The sequence below is a fragment of the Canis aureus genome, chromosome 9 (assembly GCF_053574225.1).
Source record: "Canis aureus isolate CA01 chromosome 9, VMU_Caureus_v.1.0, whole genome shotgun sequence".
Taxonomy (NCBI): domain Eukaryota; kingdom Metazoa; phylum Chordata; class Mammalia; order Carnivora; family Canidae; genus Canis; species Canis aureus.
In genome coordinates, this window is record NC_135619.1 from 54,397,239 (window position 1) to 54,411,500 (window position 14,262).

Genomic DNA, 14,262 nt, shown 5'->3' on the forward strand with positions numbered 1-14,262 from the left:
TTTTTCATGGGAATTTGAGACACTGGAAATGTGCTACAAAAATACATGGACCTAAGAATCCTCAAAGGGCCTGGATTCCAGTGAACTAATAAAGGGTCATGAAGGCACTTCATCTATTCTTCCCCTGGACAGATGCCTTATTTAACTAAACCTCATGTTTTCCTAAATTATGGACTTAGTATATAAATGTTGGTCTCTGTCTTCAAAGTGGAGATATTCTTCCCCACAGAACCCTCCCTCAAATTTTTCTAATCAAAGACAAATGTTATATGTCTTGTACAAATAGCCAGTGTCTGGCAATGAACCACTTTCTAACTTGTATGAAGCTAACTGGTCCACATGATGGTTAAATCTATAACTTATGCTTCACTCTTTGATATAATCTGCTGAAATAATCAGCACAGTCTAAAAGGCAATACCTGACAGAGGAACATAGTTATTAGTTTATAAGTAACTGGTTTTGGTAATTTTTAATTCCTGGAACGGATCAAACACACTAGTAAATTGCAGAACCTGGATTTGATCCCAGTTTTGCTAGATTCCAAAGTCACACAACTTTAAAGAGTGAATTATTATACTCTTTAAAATGGTGTTTCAATCTTACTGAACATAGTAAGTGATGAATCACTGAATGGATGATGAACTGTTCCGAACCACGTAGTTTATTATACATCACACATTGTGTACCATGTGCTACTGCATAGAGTCTATGCATGGTCTTCTGAATATTGATAAGATGAGGGAAATGGTACTTTCTATGTGCCCTTAGGATATTATGAGTATTAATAAGCTAACATCTTTGAGGAAAGTCTACCAGCATACTTTTATTATTTGATAACAAGAAAAGTCTAAGTTAGTGAAAAGTCAGAATAAGTGATTACTAAGAATTTTTTTAAAAATCACATTAAAGAACATTCAATATCAGAACAATGATTTATTAAGTGGATTTGTGGGTCTATTTTATTAAATATGTAACAATTCTTAGGAAGCTTATATTTACATGAATTATAAGCAAGTAGGTGCTGTGCAAAGTGCTTAAAAGGAGTTTCCTCTTTTAAGAAACTCGGTTGTTTTTTGGGAGGTCATGAGCATATGATATTTTTTAACAAACTCTTTTTATATAGCAGAAGAGTAACTTGAAGGTGAGTTATACTTGTACGGTCACAGATTTCAAATATGAAATATATAAATGATTTAGCATTCACTCTGAGTGTCTACTCAATGTGGTAGAAGAGTAGTTAAAGTCACTTGTTCCGAAGTTAGATGGGTCTGGATTTCAATCCTGTAGCCACTCCGAATCATATGATGGCAGGAAGGTTACTTAGCATCTCCAATACCAGGTATCCTCATTTCTAAAATGCAGAGAATATCAGTCACACACAACTCATAAAATTCTTGGGATATTGAATGTGATAATGCATGAAAAGTTACGTGAATGGTATTTGAAACATAATAAAAGCTAACTGCTTCTATTATTAATATTACTGTTAAGACTATTCATAAGAAGTAACAAAAATGATGCTTTTTTCCTTGTGACAGGTTGGGTGATAACTGACTCTGTATTTGTTAGCATCACAAGATGGCAAATCCATATATAGCATCCTACTCCATAATTTCTGCTTCTTATCTAAGGTAGGAGCAAAGAAATGAGAGATTTAATCCAAAATATCCTTTGATGGCTCAGCTAACCCTGGAATTAGGTTAAGGATTTAGGACAGCTATGTCATAGGTCTGGAACAAGGGGTTTTCAAGACCCTTGTATTTATCCCAGAGTATTCCAAATTTTTGCCGCTGTCTTGAAACTGTGAATCAGCCAATATGAGGAAAGGGCCCCAGGGAACTGTTTGCTGTAGAAAGAACGCTGGCTTTTGCTCTTCTTTTCTGCTCACTGCAGTAGCAACTTAGCTTCATAATGTCCTCTCTAGTCATGCATTCTGATCAAAGTAGTTATTTAAAGGTTGTGGCTAATAGGAGAATAGATACCCCCGGTATTTCCCAGAACAGAGCTCGTATTCTGGGAATCTTGGGTCCATGTGACTTCCTGAGTCAGTGATTCACACTGAGCAAGGAGATAGTTTTGGCAGATTCAAATAAATCCCCTGAGAGAGGATCAGGCTGCTGAGAGTCCCCTTTGCTGGCTGAAGCTCCCAATGTATGCACAAAACACCCTATCCTGGGCCCCAGATGTGTGCAGGTTTCTAATTGCCAGTGCTGCACTAAGATTTGAAGGGTGAGAGAGTTGCAAAATCACGAACACCGAGGGCGGTGTTAGGAAGGCAGCTTCCTGCACACTCTTGTAGGTGTTAGTGAGATTATCAATTGCTCCGGGAGAAACACAGGACTGGAGGGCTTAGGGAATGTGGTGGTCCCTCTCTTCGCTGTTTCTGCACCCTGTGGTTGTGCTTTCCCAGAGGCAAGCACCCTGCATTTCCATTTCTGCAGTGAAATTAACTCGAGCTTGGCAGGTAAGTCTTTCAGGTCACCTTTAGAAAAAAAAAAAAAAGGTATGTGAGCTGTAGTGGGGGTGGGCTATACCTCATTCCCTTACAGTGGACATATTTTATTGGTACAGAAGTGGTATTTGGAAGCTTAAATGTGGAGCAGAGGTTTGAAGAAGCCAAATTAACTATGTGGCCCTTGGGGGATGAACAAAAGGAAGAGAAGGGGATTCAGGCATTTTCTCCCTAATAAATCTCTCATTTGTCTTAGAAATTTTGCCTGTAGGCTGGTGCCTGGCTCCAGAACAGGGTCTTTGGCATGAGTTACAACTGTGATCTTCTCTCTTTTTTTCTTTTCTTTTTTCTTTTTCTTTTCTTTCTTTCTTTTTTTTTTTTTTCTGCTTTACTTACCACTGCATGGGAGCAGGCAGACAGAAGCAGGGTTGCACGTTGTCAATACAGGCTGCAGAAGTCAATAAGCAGCCAGACAGGGAGTGAAATTGGAGGAGGCAGCTATAGATTTCTTAGGTTATTTCTTGTGAGTTTTTCAGAACTTGTGTGATTCAGGCTTGTCAGATACTATTTTGAGCCGGGTTGAGACAAACACATTCCCCTGGTGCACCAGATGTTGTCTGCAACCTCCCAATTTCCAGAGGCACCTGAGTTGGCTTTCTTGTGGGTGAGGGAATGTCCAGGCAAGGGATAGGAATTAGGGAATAAGAAATTACAATGGGGAAAGTCAATGTTCTACTGCTCAGGAGTTTGGTAGAAATCCTAACATAACCTTGGAGATAATTATTAGGATGGTAGTGATGGGCTTGAGAGAATGAGGCACTATGCCTTCTACATTTCAGTGCATGGATCAGATGGATACTCAGTACAAGCATGTTGATTGAATATTAGTACCAACATGTACTAATTTTTATTTTTTAGGTGATCTCAGATTGATATGCTGGCTTCATAGAATAACAAGATGGAGTAATAGGAGAGGCTAAAGCTGATTGGTGGGTAAATTATGAACATACGAGTTTTGTTGACAGTAGAATGTCCTCAAATGGAATCATTGGACAGGGACACACAAATATAGAGCCTTCCTGCCTATCAATCCATCCATCCATTTCTCTCTCTCTTTCTCTCTCTTTCTCTCTCTCATTTGTTAACCACCTAGCTCCAAGACAGTTTCAGGCAGCCTATAATACAGACCCAATGCAAATTAGCATCATTAGAGATAAAAATGTAGGCTTCATTCAAAGGTCAATCTTCTGTATTCTGCAATGATATGGCCTATAGATAACTAAAATACAAAAGTAACTATAATTTTTTTCATTTAAGCATTTTTTAGCCTTCTACCAACTTCATATCTGATACTGCAAACAAGGAGGAAAGTAGACAGATGCTCTGGCACGGCTCTTTCAGAGTCTCATGAGGTAAAAACTAGCAAAGGGTAGGTAACAGTAACACAAGTGATTGAGTTAAACATGAAGGGCTGGTTGAACATTTTGCCCCTCAGAAGGTGATAAAGCTGATAATCGGGTGGTCCTTCTTCATTCCTTAGGCTGGACTGATCTTTTATAGTCACAGGATGCTTTGCTTACTTTTTTCTCCCTATTTGAACTGAAACAGGAAGAGCATGGTCTTCCTTCCCATCCTGCCTAATTAAATATTCTATTATTTTCTCGGCTACTAAAATATTCTATTATTGCTGATCACTTCCTCCTCGGCTCAGTGTGTTTGTCACTGGCCGCAGTTTACATAAAGCATGGGCTGCCTAGAGTTTGAATTGCCTCTGGAGTGGGTGCTGGAGACAGGGAGGGGGATTCCGGGTATGCTGATGAATTCCTGCAACTGCCAGGTCTGGGAGCCTGGCTGGGAGCCAAAAGGATTGTGGACAGATGCTTTACATGCTGGGTTGACTTGGCTAAGCTAATATTCCCAGGTTCTGACCTGGAGCTGAGGGAGGGACATATTTATTCACTCAGGCTGCATGGAAATATTGACTTAATGTCTGCTATATGTAGGATATAGAGTTCTTAGCACACTTGGCAGTTAACCACAGGGGTCATTTTCCCCTGGAAATCTACTCTGCTACCCACATAGAGGTGGTGTTCCATTATTTCACTTACTTTTCTTGGGAGGAAAAAGGGCTTTATCCCATTTCATAAATAAGGAAACTGAGACTCATGTTTTAAGCATCTTGCTTGCACACCTAGTAAGTAGATAAATCATAATTGAAATTCTGTTTACTTCAAAGTATGGGCTTATTCCAATGACCTATGCATTATAAGGAAAAGCATGTTCAGAAAAGACTTTTCTGTGAGACATACTTAAGAACTGGGAAGTTTGGTTAAGGAAGACTCATGGGGCAGTAGAAATTAAGGTGGGCATTGAGAGATGAGCAGATGACAAAGAAGCACCATTGGCTTAAACAGTAAAGAAGGTTAATTGGCTCATGTAATTGAGAAGATCAGATAATGCCACCAAGGACTGGATCTTTCTGTCTACTCTTGTCTCCTGCCATGTTAGCTTTAATGTAAGGATCTGCCCATTGCTTTTTATACCCTCCCCCTCCTTGAAGCAGGATTTCAGGCTTCTGCATAGCTCTGAGCCACTTTCCCTCATTGGACACAACTGTGGCTGGGCAAACAGGAGAGACCTTCCCTCAGAGTGTATGGATAATTATTTTACATTCATGCCTTATTATTTTAGCAGATAAACCCAGGGTTATGCTTTGGAAGGCCAATTCTGCCTGTGTTTGAGTAAAATTGGATTTAGCAGGTGCAAAAGGGTGGAGAAGTGACTTGATGGTTGATAGAATTACAGCCAGGATTCAGAGGGCATTGGGAATCCTAAGCATTGACTCTTTGAGCTCCATACTACGATCATCCTTTGAACTTTCCTTCACCCATGCTCTGTTCTTCTGTGGGTGATGCCATACCATGCCCAGTTACACTTGGGAATAATCCTAGCTTCCATGGTTTTGACTCTTATTTCTGCTGCTCAACTTCTTTATGCTGCCTTTACACATACCATCAGTCAACAAAGTCCTATTGATTTTATATCTAAATTCCTCTTAAGTTCATACCATCCTGTCATCTCCAGTGTTCCAATGCTCCCTTGTCCTTAGGCACTTAACAGCCATGTATTCCAGTTTCCTCACCTGGACTCTAATAATTGCTGCTTTACTGTGCATGGCATAGAGAAATGCTCAATAAATGGTATTGAACAAATGAGGAATTAGATAATGAGGCAGATGAAATTTAGTGAAACATTTATTTAGGCCCTAAGTTTCCAAACCTCTCCTGTTTGTAAGATGGGTATGGATTGATATTTCTAGGAATTTCTAGGAATATTAATGGGAAAAACCTAGGTCCTTTAGCCACCAACTTACTAGGTTTCTAAGTTTACCTATTTCCATTTTATGGAGATATTTAAGAAGTACATGTCAGGCAAAGGGCTTGTTTCCACAGTGAAGACCATCCCAATCTTCCCACATCCTGGGGGGAGATGCTATACCCTTCCCTACTCCTCTGAGATCTCATTTCACCATCCTCATTTAGCCAGCCCCTGGGAAACCTGATCTAAGCCTGTGCAATGCTAGAAGTGCCTGCTTAACAGCTTGGCAGGGAAGAGAGGTGATTTACTTACCCAGCTGAATTATCTGTTTACACTTCTGATCTCCCAAGCATATGTCAGGACAAGAAAATAATAGAAGAAATTGTTAACACTGCATGGGACTAGTGCATCCACATGCAAGAGAGATTTAACATGAAAATGCTTTCTGTGGTGGTGAATCTCTCTCTGCATCTGAAATGCCTTCCTCCCCTCATTTACCTTACAACAAATTTTCCTTTATAAGTATCTATGCTCAAGCTTCTTTCCCCCTGAAGACAGAAACACCTAGCTGAAAGCTCACAGCTCTCTACTGATTTGATGGCAGCCTAGGGACTGAAGAATAAGCCTGTCCTATAGGTCTCTCGGAGGAGCTGACTCTAAAATGCTACAAGACAAATATCTGCTCAGAAAATTCTTGTGAGTGTGACAGTTCTCAAATCAGGAAGGGGAGAGAATTCCTGATGGGTCTCCCCTCTGGATGCTGGAGGAATGAAGAAACACATTGAGCCAAAGTCATAAGGCAGGTTGAGGATGGGGGTTTCTGATAAAGTGGGTTGGAGATTCCATCTCAGGCTGACTGCTAATCCTAAATGGCTGTACCACCCAACTGGTTTGTTTCTCAATTATTAATAGAAACTATCCAAGTGAGGATGGATGACTTGCCCGAGAATCTCTCCTGCAATCCTACTTCAGGGCTTGAACTTTCATTATTAGAGATCAATTCATAATACTTTGGGATGAAACACACATACATGAATCTCTTTATAGCACTCCTGCCAAGGGCCATTCAGTAAATACTTCTGGAGACAGACACTGGGCTGGTAGCTATAAATACAAAGAAAAGGAAGTCAGATCATCTACTTCCCAGGACTGTACAGTCTGGATGGTGATGTCCATCCAAAGAATAAGGAGAATAGGAGCTGATATACATAGTACTTTATGCCAGACACTTTTCTATGTGTTCTACATGCCTAAGTCATTGCATTATCACAATTCTATGACACTCCTTTCCCTATTTTACAGTGAGGATACTGGGACACATGGCTATTAAGTACCTAGTCTAAAGTGGCAGAGCTAATATATACAAGACACATGAGAACAGAGAGAAAAGAGCTGTGGTCAGGGAGGTTCACACACCTGAACATCTTTACTGGTCGTAACTTACCGTCATCCTAAATGCCCTCTGTGCTTCCTTTGAATTGTATTTCACCCTCTCTCTCTTATCAAAGTTAGGTATTCCTGTGAAGGGACAGAAATCCCTAACATCTTGATATGAATTTAGCATTCAAACATTTGACACCTGAGATGGGGAGGGTAGAGTCTGAGGAGGCAGAGACATTTGAAATTATTTGGGCTGGCTTTTTGGTTTTCCCAGAACCAGTTTTGGTCAAGAGGCCAAAAGACAATAAAATGGCACACAGATGGAGGGAGGTTGTTGGGAAGGTAGACTTCAATCTACTATTTCCACTGGACACATTGTACTCTGAGACTATTTTTTTACTTATTATACATTTTCAGGACTGTTTTGATTATATGCGACTGGAAACAAAACCAAAACTGCTTTAAGCCAAAAGAGAATTTTAGTGGAGTCCATAAGGAGAAAATCTAGGGGTTGTTCTGGATTGAATTACAGCTTGATGCAGAATCTCATGTGATGTTTCCAGGCTTCATGTTCTCATCTTTCGCCTTAGTCCTGTTCTTCTCTCACCTCATGATCACAGGATTAATGCAGCAGCTCCAAACCTCAATCTGCCTGGCTTTTTTCTCAGCTGGGTGGTGGAGAGGGTGATATAAGAGCTCCTTTCCTGAGTAATCAGAAAAGAATTCTGGGCTTTTCTTTTATTGACTCTACTAAATTGCCTGCTTATTCCTGGAGCAATCACTGTGCCCAGGTTATACTTATTAACTTAGACTAATTGGCATGGGGATGGAATGAAAGTAGGGAACTAGTGAGTTCAGAAATTTCAGGAAATTCAGTTTACCATAGAGAAGGCAATGACATCCTTCACTAGAAACTTCTCAAGTGATGACTTATAGCATAGTTCCTTCAGACAGTGTTTTCTCTCCTGGGCCAGTAGCATCCACAGACCCACACCTTCTTTATCTCCTTTTAACCACTCAGTACATATACTTTGTCCTCAGCAGTGTGTCAAAGTGGCTCAGGGGCAAGAAAAATAGAGAGAATGGCTAAAGAGCATACATTAGCTTTTTTAATGGCCCTGTAGTTCCTTTACTCTTGAGTCAGGGTTCTTATTCAGAGCAGAGAGACCCAGAAAATCTTTGGTCCTACAGATGGTGTTGGTTGGGTATCAGCATATGGGGAGATATGTGGGTGGGAGCAGCTGATGTCAGGAGGGCTGAGTTGGAACATTGGATTCGAATCAAGAGAAAAGTCTTGAGGCTTCAGCTGATGAAGAAAAACCTTCTTAACTGAAAGATGTGGAATTCTATGAAAGATACAGCCATTCTGTAAGGATGATGAAAAAGATATCTAACTTTGAAATGATTAAAACTCTGCTGGACACAGTCTTGAGGGATATATATGGGAGCTATGGGAAAGGGAGTCAGGGCCTCTTGCCATGGGTACTCCTTATCAGTGATTTCTTCCTTTGGCCCAGGGAAAGACAGCTTGGTAGAGGAAGCTTACACTGTTTAACTGTGTGACTTTGGAGAATTAAATCTTTTGAGTATAGATGTCCTAATCAGTAAATAAGGATAAGAGAAATACCAATTTCATGAAGAAATTGTGAAAATTAAATGAAATGGTTTTATATAAAAACTAGCTGGTTTTACCAGCTAGTAAGTGGTAGAGCGAAGATTTAAACCCATCCTTGGCCCAGGGTAGACAATTGGATCAATATCAGTTTCAGCCTTTTTCTCCCTATGAGCTCTAGTCTAAATACTCAACAACTTGGAGGTTTTTCTCTCAATTCTGTTCGTGACTTTATGATACTAAGCATGTTGATAATGAGTGGCTGAAATTAACTTGTCATTAATGCATTTATTTTGGATTCAGTATTTTCTTGAGCAGTTGCACCAAATCACAGAATAATGGAGGTGTTCTGGTTAAGTGGACCCCCATCTTCTGATACAGCACAGTCCCTGGATCAGAGCCAATTGGGTTGGAATCTCAACTCTGCCCCCAGTTAGTCACAACACCTTGAGAGGTGAATTAAATCTCTTACCTCAGGATCTTGATTAGCAAAATGGGGAAAATATTTTCCTGCAAGGATTTGAGACAAATGTTGTAAAGCCTAGGCCTTTTATGATTCTATACATTGTTAGTGCCCACTCTGTGGAATTTTGCAATTTTAAAACGTCATTTCTGGGGTGCCTAGGTGGCTTAGTCAGTGGAGCATCTACCTTGCGCTCAGGTCATGATCCAGGGTCCCGGGATCAAACCCCAAGTGGGGCTCTGTGCTCAGTGTGGAGTCTGCTTCTCCCCCCTCTCTACCTTTCCTCTTGCGTATGCTCTTTCTCTCTCTCTCTCTCAAATAAATAAATAAATATTTTAAAAAATAAATATCATTTCCCAGATGGTGGCTACACTTGTGGTAAGCATAATATATAAAATCACTATATTATACACATGAAACTAATGAAATATGGTGTGTCAACTATACTTCAATAAGAAAAAATGATAAATTAAAAAAATAAAATGTCACTTCCATGCATGGCAGTCCCTGGAAGCATAGAGGCCTAGAGCACCTCATCTGGATTGGAGAAGCTCCCTGTATTGGCCATGCATAAATAAATAAATAAATAAATAAATAAATAAATAATATATATAAATAATAAATATATTTATTTATTTATATTTATATAAAATCATAAATAAATAATATATATTATATATTATATATAAATAATATATATATAATTTATTTATTTATTTATATTTATATAAAATCAAAGTTCACCAGCTCAGTGGCTTCCAAGGTTTCCCTGTCCAAGCATAGGGTCAGGGTGGTGGTCAGGTTGCTTTTTCTAAGGGATGACCCTGCTTTTATGCTTCTGTGGTTTACTTATAGAAGAGATTGCCACATTGGATGAGAGGTTAGATTTTGTGGACTTTAAGTGTCCTTTTCCAACTCTGAGTTTCTGTATGCCTACAATTTGACTTCCATTCGGGAAATAACCCTTATCATTGCCAGAGATGTGGCCTTAAGTTACTTAACCCCTCTATCCCTCAATTTCTTAATTTTAGAATAGGACTAATTCTAGTGCCTACATCCTAAGATGGTTGTGAGCTTTTTTTTTTATTTTTTTTTAAATTTTTATTTATTTATGATAGTCACAGAGAGAGAGAGGCAGAGACACAGGCAGAGGGAGAAGCAGGCTCCATGCACCGGGAGCCCGACGTGGGACTCGATCCCGGGTCTCCAGGATCGCGCCCTGGGCCAAAGGCAGGCGCCAAACCGCTGTGCCACCCAGGGATCCCGGTTGCGAGCTTTAAATGGAAAATGCATGGGGCACCTGGGTGGCTCAGTGGTTGAGCATCGCCTTTGCCTCAGGGCATGACCTCGAAGTTCTGGGATTGAGTCCTGCATCAGGCTGTGTCTCTCATGAATAAATAAAATCTTTAAAAATAAATAAATAAATTGAAAATGTGTGCAATTGATGAGTGCAGTGTGGTAGGATATTAGTGCTGCTCACAGATACCCAATTCTCTTCTCATTTGGGTCATAGCAGAGTGACACTTCCTGGATTCCTCATTGTTGTATGGGGCCACGTCACTAAGTCTAGCCATTGACTCAGGGACCCAAATGAGGTCTACAACTTCTGGTTTGGAGCATTCATTTGCTGATATGTGACTTTTGGCACAGTCACAGTCACATCAGGATGTGGCTATTCAGTATGCCTGGCTTCCCTACCCCTGGTCAACATATCATGGATATGTGGTATGAGGAAGAGAATGACTTTCAGTGTTTTGAGGCACTGAGATTTTGGGGGCATTTTTGCTGTTGTATAACTTGGCCAATGCTGACTGATACACACAGTGTTTGGCTCGAGATAGTAGCTAGCTAGTATTGGGCACTTGCTATATACTGGGCACATATTAGTTCACACTCTACAATCATACTCTAGAAAGACATATCATCATTATCTTCATATTTAAAAGGGGAAATGAAGGTGAGAAATTTTAGGTAACTAGCCCAAGGTCACCCAGCTAGTAAGTGGTAGAGCGAAGATTTAAACCCAGATAATCACTATTTTGCAGACTCCGTAAATCAAGTCTGTGGTTTCCTAGTATGATTATCCAATATTAATTCTTGAGCTGCATCTCCTGTAGTTTCATTTGTAAATCATCTCCCTTGTTGACTGTTACTCCTTAGAGTAGATGTGAGGTTGGGAAATCAGCCGTGTGGCCTGCCATGGTTATCTAAATTTCAAGTTGTCATAGGAAGTCTCTCATTTTCTTTGCTTTGCTTTTAACCACTTTTTGGCTTTTAACTTACTATTTAAATGAACATCTTTGATATAGGGACAAGAAACCTGCTAAGAGTATGAAGGACATTTTTTTTTTCTACCTTTGAAGGCATCAAAATGATTATCTTGAGTTAGGCTTCCCAGAAGCAAAGCCTGAGATGGGGACTCTTGTGTATGTTACTTATTGAGGGAGTGCTCTTGGGAGAAACCTGTAAGGATGTGAGGGAGGCAGGAAAGGCAGGGAAGAAGTTAAGCAAAGATGTGATAGAGCCTCAGCCTGATCCCATGGCGGAGCTATAGAAGATGATTTGTACCACACAGTTTGTCCTGAATTGAGGCAAGGAGACTGAGTTTTATTCTTCTGAATCATTTGGTCAGTAGCCTTAGATTTAAACTCTCAGGCATCTCCAGGTTAGGTGGTTCCCATTGGCTAAAGGCAGTCTTCCAGACAAGGAGGCAGGTGTGAGCCAAATAGCAACCAACACCTGCAGCAGTTGGGGAATACATTCACCTGCCAGATAAGGGAATCTGGGAGTTGCATCAGTAGCATTTACTACAGTGTTTGAGGTCAGTGGTTCATCCTTTTCAGATTTGTGCTTTTTCTGGAAATGATAGGGTCAAGTTAAGGTGAGGCAGTGGAGTCTATAACACAGTAGTGGAATGTGACCTTGATGAGGCCTTAATACAAACTTTCTGTTGATATCCAAGTGGTGTGTATATGACCTGAGGACCTAGGGTGGGCATAAGCTCTGTGCCAAACTTTGGATCTGGAACTAATACATTTTGTCTGGTCATCTGGAAAAGTTTTTACTTTCTACCTCTTTAAATGGGCATGGTGTCAGCCAAAAATGTTTTGAGGATTCTTGGGTGTTTTCCTTCCTCATGTAATAAGTAGCTTCAACCTGCTCCAGATTCACCAGCTCAGCCTGATAATATTAATGCTAGCACCAATAGCAGGACAGTTTACTAAGTGCCTGTTATGTGCCAGGGGCTTTATTTATAGTCTTCTCATAACCCTGCAAGATAGGAATCATAGGATCTATTTTATGATCTAGAACAATAAATGACAGCGAAGGTTATCAATTTGTCAAGGGATGCACTGTTAAAACAGTTTTCACAAAAGTAGTAAAGAAAACAAATCATAGCATCAAAGAATAAAAGATTAGGAGAAAATGATGTAAAACCATATCATCACCCCAAAATAGGAAATATCATACCTTATAATAGAGAAGTCCAACTTTTTTCATTAACATCAAAATGTTGCCATGTTTAGTGTGGGAGGAAAGCAAGACAAGGCTTACATGTTGGAGATGGGATTTGATTCCAATACTATCTGATTCTAAAGCTGAGACGTCTTATTGCCACACTGTCTTAATAACCATGTGATTTTAAAATGTCTATCCACTTGGTTCTGAACCATGAAATCCAATATGGAAGAGTGGTTAAACACACAGGCCTTAGAAAGAGATAGACTTGAATAACTGGCTCTATGACTTGGGGCAAGTTATATAACCTCTCTTAGCCTTAGTTTCCCATTTGTCAAATGGGAATAATAATACTTAGCTTGCATGACTCTCATGTAGATTAAATGACATCATTACATAAAATGTCTATCAAATAAAAAATACCCAGTTTATACCAGGTATTATAATATATCCATGAGGACCTTTCCTTATAGTTGGGAAGAAAATGCAGTTTCAATTCTCTGTTGTTTAATAATAAACTACTACAAAATTTGGTGGCTTAAAATGCCAATAACTTTTTATTTCTCATGGCTATGGATTGACAGGATGAGCCACCCAGTTATGTTTCCTATAATGTCAGTCTGGTCACTCATGTGGTTATATTTAGCTGGATGCTTAACTGAACTCCAATAAGGGATGTCTAAGAAGGCTATGGTCCTCTTTCACATGCCTCTTGTCACTCAGTAGTCTAGCTTGAGCTTTCTATATGGTAACTGGATTCCAAGAGCCCCAAGTGGAAGCATCCCTGCCTATTTAAGGGTTAGGTCTAGAGCTAGCACACTGTCACTTCTATAGGTTAAGCAAGTCACATGGCCAATCCAGATTTAAGGGGCAGGGAATCACACTCCAAGTCTTATTGTGCAGAATGGCATGTGTATACTGGAAGGGGAGAAATTGTTGGCAGCTGGATTAGTCAGTGTTCTCCAGAGGAACAAAACCAATAGGATATATCCAGATATATATAAAAGTATATTTCTTGGTTCACACAGTTATGAAAGCCAAGAAGTCCCACAATGTGCCATCTGCAAGCTGGAGAACCAGGAAAGCTGGTGGTGTAATTCAGACTGAATCTGAAGCCCTGAGAATTGGGGATGGGGTGGGGCTGATGGTGTAAGTCCTGATCTGAGTCTGAAAGCCCTAGAACCAAAGCAGGAGAAGATGGATGTCTCAGCTCAAGCAGAGAGAGTGAATTCATCCTCCTGCTGCCTTTTGTTATATTCAGGCTCTCTTGTTATATTCAGGCCCACTCACATTGGTAAGTCTACTGAATCAGATGCTAATTTCTTTGAGAAATAGTCTCATAGACATGCTCCAAAATCCTGTTTTACCAGCTCTCTGGGTGTCCCTTAGCCCAGTCAAGTTGACGCATAAAATTACCATCACAACAGCCATATTTGAAGACTGTCTCTCATGGGGCATTGATTCTAGACCTTACTGTCCCAACAGAGTGCTGCACCAGGGCTACAGATATTTACCATGAAGACTGATACTTTGGAGAGTACGTTAGTGGTTTTAGAGAAAACTCCACAGAGGACCTG

At 40.1% G+C, this 14,262-nt stretch overlaps 1 protein-coding gene across 20 annotated transcripts in view; it reads left to right on the forward strand.

Annotated features, from left to right (window-relative positions):
• Window positions 1–14,262, forward strand: part of NRXN3 (neurexin 3) — a 1,534,711-nt gene that overhangs the window by 218,406 nt on the left and 1,302,043 nt on the right. Inside the window, exon 1 of one of the 20 annotated variants that reach the window (XM_077910211.1) lies at window positions 2,299–2,465. The exons of the other annotated variants lie outside the window; for them this stretch is intronic. The gene's annotated coding sequence lies outside the window, so the exon portion shown is untranslated. Of the gene's footprint in view, window positions 1–2,298; window positions 2,466–14,262 lie in introns of those variants that run through there. 20 annotated transcript variants of the gene reach the window in all.